This window comes from Acipenser ruthenus, chromosome 3 (assembly GCF_902713425.1).
Source record: "Acipenser ruthenus chromosome 3, fAciRut3.2 maternal haplotype, whole genome shotgun sequence".
NCBI lineage: Eukaryota > Metazoa > Chordata > Actinopteri > Acipenseriformes > Acipenseridae > Acipenser > Acipenser ruthenus.
Genome location: NC_081191.1, coordinates 15,817,592 through 15,827,921, shown reverse-complemented (window position 1 = coordinate 15,827,921; position 10,330 = coordinate 15,817,592). Strand labels below are relative to the sequence as shown.

The 10,330-nt window shown below is 37.8% G+C and overlaps 1 long non-coding RNA gene across 1 annotated transcript; it reads left to right on the top strand.

Annotated features, from left to right (window-relative positions):
- The first annotated feature begins 4 nt into the window (after positions 1–4).
- LOC117435239 (uncharacterized) lies at positions 5–7,791 on the top strand. The gene is made up of 3 exons (XR_009313194.1): positions 5–1,261; positions 1,354–5,270; positions 6,368–7,791. It is a non-coding gene; the product is annotated as an uncharacterized LOC117435239 (long non-coding RNA).
- The last annotated feature ends 2,539 nt before the right edge of the window (positions 7,792–10,330 follow it).

The window sequence follows — 10,330 nt, the reverse complement described above, 5'->3', positions numbered from 1 at the left end:
GACTAGGCTCCCCCAACATGCATGAAGATGAACTCTCCCGCACTGAACCAATGGGGTAAAGCTGCAGCTGGCGCAACCTGTCCGTTGGCATTTCAGAGTGTTTTTCCCCTCCAGATCTAAAGATTTTACGTTTCTGTGCAGGGTAATCTGGAGATAAGAAATTGGCGCATTTTTAATTTTAGAGCAATTTTTAAAAGTTTTTTGGTTTTTTTTCTGTCGGAAAACATTTTGTTCCCAAGATTTATTCATAATGTCAAAGTGTTTCTTTTACGAAGGTGTCTGATACACTGTGACATGCCATTTGGCAGCTGAGACCTATGATTCTAAAGGTTTTCTTGTATTCATCTAGAGATTTTTTGGGGGAGGATCTGGCAACACCGGGTACAGCCGAGCTGGCACATGTGCGTGCGCACACTTACTCCACCACTTTACCCTTCTTTGAGCTGCAGCACAAAGGAATATCCACCAGAAACTCTTCGGGGCATCAGATGATTCTTAAGGCCAAGATACAATATGGTATTTCAGTGCAATCCGATCGCATGCAATCCGATTGCGTGATTGCATGCAATCGATCGCATGCAGTCGCGACAGGGTGCAGTAGGGTGGGATCGGATGCGATGGAGGGTGTTTGGAAGCAGGAACGAGAGTATTTGTATACGCCTACTTCGTATTTTGATGTTGCTATGCGCATAGAACTTAGAGTATGTGTACTTTTGTGTTTGTAAACATGTCTGAATGTGTTTATTTTATAGAATGTATTAAAGATTTTCTTATAAATTTCTTATAAATACATTTTTTTTTAAAAAATCATCACCCAGAGCTCTCATACTTTCAGTTTAGGACTGTTTCGGTATATCCCTTACAAAAAAGCAATATAGGCTACTGCAAGTAGTTATGGTCCTGTTGGTCTTATTTTGGCACACTTGCAGTACTACTTTTGGACATTTTTTTGTGTAAGGGATGTATGTGTGTGTGTGCGTGTGTGTGTGTGTGTGCGTGTGTGTATATATATATATATATATATATATAAAACATGTGAAAAAGTTGCAAGAGAAGTCCGCTGGTGCTGAGCTGCATGTAGAATACACCAAGCACAGGATGGTATTCACTCAAGAAGCCAGCCTAGTGGAATACCTGCAAAGAGTCTCAGAGACGTATTGTGGACTCGCACAAAAAAACGTCTGAAAACTTGCTTCTGAGCTTGCCATTAAAAACAAGAAGTCTGACGTACCAGCAGGCTGGCTTGAAAATGGAATGTCAGGTATTTAACCCACATTACATTTATTATTTTCCTTTTTGGAATATTGTTTCTCCTTTTACATTCTTCAGTAATATTATTTGTTCTTTTGTAAGGCTTCCAGAGATTTCTTTACGAAAACCAGAAGTGACTTCATTGGCTTGTGATGCTGCTTTCAACAGACACAATGTCAACTTGTTTTTTGACAACCAGCCTTCAGCTTCTGCCATGTCCGGTGAACAGCCTTCAGCCTCTACCATGTCCAGTGGCTACATTATTCCAGAGGCTGTCCTCCCTCTCCCTAAAGCAGGTCCACGGGTACCAAAGAAGAGTGGTGATCGCAAACCAGAGAAAAGTAGAATCTTGACTGATACACCTGAGAAAGATGCTGTAGCTGCTACGCGTCAGGAAAGACAACTCAATCAAAAAACAGAGACAGCAGAGTGGCAAGCAACCAAGAAAGACCAAATTTCAGCCATCAGATTCAGAATCCCGAGATTCAGAGATGTCAGACAGCGAGTATGAACCGAGTGATAATACTGCATGTGTCAAAGCTGGAGAGTACGTAATTCACAGGCTTCGCTGTCCTTTGTTGATGGTGTTCTTGAAAGAAATGAAAATGAACTATACACCAAGTTTCTGTGGTCCTGCAAATCTATTCCCTTTACACTAAATTCATGTTTCCAGAAACAAGATGCTGGCATGCATCGTTTATCAGATATAGTAGTAATGATCCTGCCTGATCCCATAAATGTTGGTGGCACAGATCGCTTCTCCGAAAAATACACTTTTCCCTGTGATGGAGACTTATAAACTGAACTAATTTGAGACATATTCATAAAAACCTATGGAATTGTCATGGGATTGACTCAGCTAAACCAGTTCCAAGTAGAGTGGTTAGAAGTCAGTAGTTAGAATCTCAAAATAATAGCAGTTTTGTTTCAAGCAGGCTAATGTGATTGACTCCAAAAAGTTTCATACAGAAATGAATTTGTTCTTCATTAATATCCTGCTCAGTAATCATTTTCTGTGGGGTAATTGCCCTTGTCTTTCATTAACTTTCACCACACCTGAAAGGCTACTTGTCAGATCATGGTTTTTAAACAGTATTTTAATCCCACTTGTTGGGTTTTGTTAGTACATTTTAATGGTCAGAATCATTTGGTTTCATTCAATGTTTTTACTCATTACATTTGTTTTTATTGCACACATGTTATGAAGTTATATTTTATAACAGGTATTATGATGTCTAAATTCAATGATAAATATATGTTGCTGATATTTTTAGTTCTGTTAATATTTATAATGTTTGAATATTAAACTTTTCTGCATTTTTCATTTAATACCTCTTGTGTCCTGTAGGTGGTGTTTTCCACAAATTGTCTCAACTAGCCCCGGTCTCCCTTACTACTGCTTGTAGCTGTTGCTAGAATCGGTGGCATAATCTCTGGAACAAAAACAATTATAAATGACGCAGGTTTGATAACAAAACTGTCATTTTGATAAAATATTAACTTTACATGGCACTGATATCTGATCCAAGCTAATTTACTTTTATAGCTCAGAATAAAATATGCACAATAAAAGTGTGTGGCCCAGAGCTCTCCCCTGGCTGTTGTTTGTGCTTGGTTCACAAAGTGACAAGTGAGTCTTCATTAATGCTGGAAACATATATGCTATTTTGTCACTAGTATATAGGCTCAGTTGGGTACAGTCAAATGCTTTGTGTAACAGCTCTGTGCTTTTTAAATGGTCAAATTGATCAGCTTGAAAAAAATGAAATTCTTAAGCACAGGTTTATATATATATATATATATATTTAATGTATACAAAAAGCTGTATTTTTTTTACCTTCTGCTTCACTTCGATTCAAATCTGATTCATCTTTACCTAATATCAGACAACAGAAATCAGTTCATTTTACTGGTAATACATTTGTTTAAGTCCTTGTGCTATATTTAATGTTGTTTCTTTTATTTTTTTCAAATGGCTTTGTTTGGTGATCAGTTCTACCGGCGGTGTTCTTTACTGCAGGTGTGTAGCCTGGTGGCTTCATTACACACACCATGAATCCAGCATGCAGTACAACCCTTGGTTTCAGCCTCCAGCCAGCAGTTCTTCACACAAACACGGCTGGGTTATCCCTGAGAGATGCAGATGGAAAACATGCCACTTCAGTTCTACAGAGAGTGCTGTACAACCCCAAGACGAGAACAACCATGATGCCCTTCAAAACAACCTGCTTCCATATAAAGGTCAAAACCAACAGAAAGCAGCAGTACCAGGGAGTGCTGTTACTGACACTCAACTGGTTGGTCAGTGAAGAAAAAGCTTTATTAAATACATTGTTGTCTGCTGTTCTGCTGCAGAGTATTGTGGTGTACAGTAAGGTAAGCACTGCTATTAATAACTATTGGAAAAGCCAGGGAGCCCTGTACATTGGAATTATTTAATGGAACCTAGACTTTAATTTAAGTTCATACGTTCCGGGTTAAACCAAGTCCTGGTCTAGAATGGGCTGAAAAAAACCACAAGTGAGTACCACATATGTAAATGATAGCCCTCTAAATATAGCTATGGTTTAAATTACGGTCTGTTAGTAGTTTAGAGTTTTAACATTTTGAATGTTGCCTAAATGTTGTCAAAAAGTATAATCTTAATTAGAAATTCTAAATTAATGGTGCCTTACATTTTACAAGATACAGAGACTAAGGTGTAAGGCACCACTAATTTTATCTTCCATATACATATAAATGCTACACCACCACTGAGATAATGAGCATTTTGCATATTTTTATACACTAAAGGAATTCTAAAGACACTCCTGTGAACTTAATGAGACATTGATATTCATGTATGTGATACACAAACAGCCTTGTTGTATTGACTTAAACAGTGGTTGCACGTGTTTTGAATACTGCTTATGTATACACAGTTGTAGTCAAAAGTTTACATAACCCAGGAAATTTATAATTTCTAGAAATTTCTCGAAAACAAAGAATTATAGGAAAAATCTTTTGCAGCATTTTTTTTTTTTTTTTTTGCAAAACTCCAAAAATGTTAATTCAAAAGTATTTGTACAAGGAAAATGAAATTAATAGCTAGTTGAGGCACCTTTCACAGTGATAACCTCTTTTAAATGATTAGGATATTTGTCAATGAGCTTTTGGCATGATTATTTAGTGATTTGTGTTACCATTCTTCAATGCAAAATAGGCTACATACAATTTTGGCTTTCTAATGCAGTACGTTTAACTCATTTTCTTTCTGCACATGCTGTAAACGTTACTCTCTGAATTGTGCTGGAGTTGATCCTGAAGAGACTAGCAATTTATTAAATGTGATGTAGAGCAGCTTGGGCTTATCTATTAAAAGCACTACAGTGCTGGAGTGCAAGGTGAGCTACACAATGGTTTGAATCCTGGTTGTGTGTTGATGAGCTTGGTTGGTTTGCGGAGAAATATCCGCTGGGGACAGTTCACATATTGCGCTCAACGATCCCTACTTGTCAGGCACCCCCCAGACCAGGTGGAAACCTCCTGATCCGAACCCTTGCCACCAGGGTTTAGTAGCTTGACACCCCTTAACCTGCCAACCTTAACCTTTTGCCAATCAGTCTGATTGGCAAGTGGGTTGCAGTGGTGAGACTCCTTTAGAACTAAGCAGAACAACTGAGGTAAAACTGATAAACAGTTCATCAAAAAATCTAAAAATATTTTACACCAAATTTTAAATTATAAAAGAAAAAAAGAGGCATGAAACAAGGATTGAAATGAGTTCCCCTGTGTGTCACAGGCCTTGCTATCAGTGTCATTGAATGCTCCTTGAATAATGATTGACATGAATCTTCTCTTTCCTGAAGGTGTTGACCTGTCCAAACTGGAACAGCACCCCAATGCTGCTCCACTTGGATTTTGAAACTGATATTAAAGAGAGGCTGTTTTTTCTCAAAGAGGTGGGTGTGGAGGAGAGCCACCAGGGTCGCTTTATCTCCAAGAACCCTCACAGAGAGCATGGAGGATCTGCGGGACAGGTATGTCTTAGGATAGCCACAAAACCATTAATAAATATATCATTTTTATGACACAGTCAAAATGAGGCAGAAAGAATAGGTGTTCTTGTTTGCCTTTTGTACTAATGGGATTTTTACTTTGCATAATCTGGTGGACAGATATTGTACACGCTGTGCATACTGTATATAGCTATACATATTTGTAACCCTCGTTCCAAGCAGACATTGCTTTTAAATTACATTTTTATGATATTTTTTCTACTAATTTTTTAGCTTTAATCGTTTAATAAGACTTGGCTCCTGCTCTGGTCATGGTTACTAGTAATTCTTATTGGCTACAGTTTGGAATTGAAATTAAATTGGAAACATACCATGTCCATTTTAGTTATTGGTATTATTAACACCTACCATATAATCAAGACTTGTGCATACTTTTCTTCAGTGAGACTAATTAAGGAAATGGTCTCCAAAGCACCGTATCTGCTGAACTTTAGTGCTGAGAGGCTGGACAACAGATTAGGCTTTTTCCAGAAAGAGCTTGGATTGAATGTGCAGAAGGCAGGTCCTGTGTGGAAAGTCATATTGGAAACACTTGATCAGATAATGCATTGCTAAACCAACAAATCAAGCACAGGTCATAAAAACAGCTATGCAAACAGCCAGCACTTTAATGCAGTGTTGAAATGGGCTGTTAGCTCTGAGCTACTGCACAAATATGGAGTCTGATGCGAAGGTTACATGAAATAAAACACATTTGTATTTTAAACCAGTGCATGCACAAACCAAAGGATATTTGTATACAATCAGATGGTTTGTACTCAAATGCAGTCCAATTGGTATTTAGGAGGCAAGGGGTATATTTGACATGATCAGTGCTTAAAGGACCACATTTTAAATGAGAACCCTAAAGAAAAACAAATAATTTTTGCCAATACATTAAACAAATGGAATCATTTGTTCCGAGATGATTTTGCAGTTTATGATTAGATAATGATCTCTTTTGTTCTCTGGGAGATACAATAAAATGATGAGCCCTCTAGTCAAATGCACTGAAAAGGTTAAACAACTCTACAACCAGTTAAATGATACCGTTGAGTTTTTTGTTTCATATTTTTTAGACTATGGATCTTGTGACGCGTCTTCCAAGGTTATTAACTGGGAGTTTGGAACCAGTAAAAGAAAACCTTAAAGTAAGTTATTTGACCATACAGCCTGTTAGTTTTGAAATGATAATTGTTCAAGATGCAGTGCTGAGTGCTCTACTTCTTCAAGCAATTGTTGTGTTTTCTACATGCATGTTTTATTACATGGTTAGTATATGCACAATTATTGTGTGTAAGCTGAAAACCTCTTGTCCACCAGATATCCCTAATTTATGTTTTGCTCTTTTGTACTGGTGTATCAGATAGAACTGGGTTTTAAGGAAAATGAAGTCCAACACATTTGTTACGAGAATACCAAAGCTTTTAACTGCAAGCAAAAAGAAACTTACAGGAATCTTTGACTTTGCACAATACAATGGGCATCTCTCACAATCTCATTGTCAAATTCCCTCAGGCACCCAAGGGTTTGGGTTTCAAACTGTATCCTTAGAAGGTATTATAGTAAAGTGCGGCTGACAGTTTTAATACAATGTGTTTTAATAAGCAAACTTTTGCCTGTTTTCTATGTTTATTGCACAAAATGCAAAAATAAGTCACTGGTATCCAAGATAAACGTAAGGAAGGAGCATCCTTCAACTTTAAGAATAACATATTCCTTTTAATTATTTTATTAAACATCCAATACATTATGTATAATTAAAAAAAAAAATCCTTATTTCATTATTATAAATATAGTACAGTTTTAATTTTAGTTCCATGTTGCAACCAGCCTTTTTAACGTGGTTACAGCAAATCAGACTCTTGCTTTAATTAGGTTAGGTATGGAAGGTGTTAGATGTGGTTGGCAACAATTTGATTTGCACAGCAGTTTGTTGGGATTTCTCTGCCTTGGCCACACACAGGTAAGCTGGATAAAGTTAGAAGCCCATTAAGTTATTTTGTGGTCTTCTATAATGCATATGTAAATGTACTGTAAACACTAAAAATAAACAGTATTAGGGACTAACACTATAGCAGTAGTGTTGAATAGTTCTTCAGTGTTGCTCCAAGTATGACTTTAAATTGCTTGTTAATAAAAATAAATGCTCTTCCTTCTATTTTTGTGAGCTGAAACTGAAACAGTTATATTAAAACAAATATATAATAATCTGTTCATGTGAATTAGTCTAATGTTTTACCTGTTTTTGGTTTTTTTTGGCATTGAATGCAACCTTATTGAATTAAGGAGAGGCATTTGTTCCTAAAGCACTTGGGAAGGGCCCAGTATGACCCAGTTGAGCCAAACTACATCTCATTGGATCGACTGGTCTCACTCCCCAATTAAGTCTTCTGTACAGAGATTGCCTTGGCCTCACTCAAGGATTTTGAAATGTTTCAGAAGACACTTTAATTGCAGAATGCACTGCATCATAAATGTACTAATATGTCTAAAATGATAAATAAAGAGCATTTCTTCAGCATGACTCATTGTTTTTTTCATAAGGATTCTTCTTCGAGTTTGGATGAAATAATGAATTTTGGGCAGTCCTGTTTTTTCTGGTACAGTACCATTAACATTCTAATGAAAATATAAATCATGTTTGGGGTCAACAAACATTTTGCTAACAAACTGTTGAAATATCTGAAGTTTCATCTGTTCACAGTGATCTTAGGGGAAGGGGAGGAGGGGTGAAACTAACCATAGTGTAGATGCATGCAGCAGCTAGTTTTCATTCTGATGCCTCACTTTCCTGGCTTATGTTCAAGCATTGTAGACTCAGAGGGTAGGGAATTGTTTGAACTTTTATTAGGCATGTGATCTGTTATGCCCCAAAATAAAGGGCCTTGGTTTAATAGATGATCTCAAAGAGCCCATGACCCCCTGACCCTCCTTCCAATCTTTAATAACTTAGCTGTCCACCTTATTATCATGGACATCAATGTAATGACCTGGCCATACGCAGGTTGTGACTTTTTTTTTCTCTCTGCAGATTGTTTTTACATTTTGAGTCTATTGTAAAAAAACAAAACAAAAAAAACCTTGGGGATTGACACTCAAACTGGCAAACAGACATGCAAAAAAAATTATATATACAGTACTGTGCAAAAGTTTTAGGCAGGTGTGAAAAAATGCTGTAAAGTAAGAATGCTTTCAAAAATAGACATGTTAATAGATTATATTGATCAATTAACTAAATGCAAAGTGAGTGAACAGCAGAAAAATCTAAATCAAATCCATATTTGGTGTGACCACCCTTTGCTTTCAAAACAGCATCAGTTCTTCTAGGTACACTTGCACAAAGTCAGGGATTCTGTAGGCATGTAGTCAGGTGTATGATTAAACAATTATACCAAACAGGTGCTAATGATCATCAATTCAATATGTAGGTTGAAACACAATCATTAACTGAAACAGAAACAGCTGTGTAGGAGGAATAAAACTGTGTGAGGAACAGCCAAACTCAGCTAACAAGGTGAGGTTGCTGAAGACAGTTTACTGTCAAAAGTCATACACCATGGTAAGACTGAGCACAGCAACAAGACACAAGGTAGTTATACTGCATCAGCAAGGTCTCTCCCAGGCAGAAATTTCAAGGCAGACAAGGGTTTCCAGATGTGCTGTCCAAGCTCTTTTGAAGAAGCACAAAGAAACGGACAACGTTGAGGACCGTAGACGCAGTGGTCAGCCAAGGAAACTTACTGCAGCAGATGAAAGACACATCATGCTTACTTCCCTTCGCAATCGGAAGATGTCCAGCAGTGCCATCAGCTCAGAATTGGCAGAAAACAGTGGGACCCTGGTACACCCATCTACTGTCCGGAGAAGTCTGGTCAGAAGTGGCCTTCATGGAAGACTTGCGGCCAAAAAGCCATACCTCCGACGTGGAAATAAGGCCAAGTGACTCAACTATGCACGAAAACACAGGAACTGGGGTGCAGAAAAATGGCAGCAGGTGCTCTGGACTGATGAGTCAAAATTTGAAATATTTGGCTGTAGCAGAAGGCAGTTTGTTCGCCGAAGGGCTGGAGAGCGGTACACGAATGAGTGTCGGCAGGCAACAGTGAAGCATGGTGGAGGTTCCTTGCAAGTTTGGGGCTGCATTTCTGCAAATGGAGTTGTGGATTTGGTCAGAATTAATGGTCTCCTCAATGCTGAGAAGTACAGGCAGATACTTATCCATCATGCAATACCATCAGGGAGGCACCTGATTGGCCCCAAATTTATTCTGCAGCATGACAACGACCCCAAACATACAGCAAAAGTCATTAAGAACTATCTTCAGCGTAAAGAAGAACAAGGAGCCCTGGAAGTGATGGTATGGCCCCCACAGAGCCCTGATCTCAACATCATCGAGTCTGTCTGGGATTACATGAAGAGAGAGAAGCAACTGAGGCTGCCTAAATCCACAGAAGAACTATGGTTAGTTCCTCAAGATGTTTGGGCCAACCTACCTGCCGAGTTCCTTCAAAAACTGTGTGCAAGTGTACCTAGAAGAATTGATGCTGTTTTGAAGGCAAAGGGTGGTCACACCAAATATTGATTTGATGTAGATTTTTCTTCTGTTCACTCACTTTGCATTTTGTTAATTGATAAATATAAACTATTAACATGTCTATTTTTTAAAGCATTCTTACTTTACAGCATTTTTTCACACCTGCCTAAAACTTTTGCACAGTACTGTGTATATATATATATATATATTAGTTCCGCTAACCTGCTTGCCCATGATCTATTTAGATGAAGTCCATCCTTCTTATAAAATCTATTTCTTCTCCAGAAACAGTCTGTTATTTATAAAAACCCAGACCCTCTTGAGCACACCAGCCAGCTAGCCATGCATTTACAGCCCTAATTCTGCTGAATTTTTCTTCCCCACAACCAAGAACAGGTAATAGACCTGACAGAATAATTCTGCATCCTGACCACCTTAGTTGTTTTATTAATGATCTGAAGTCCTCTTTAAGAACTTCAGATTTCTTCTTTCTTATGTCATTTGT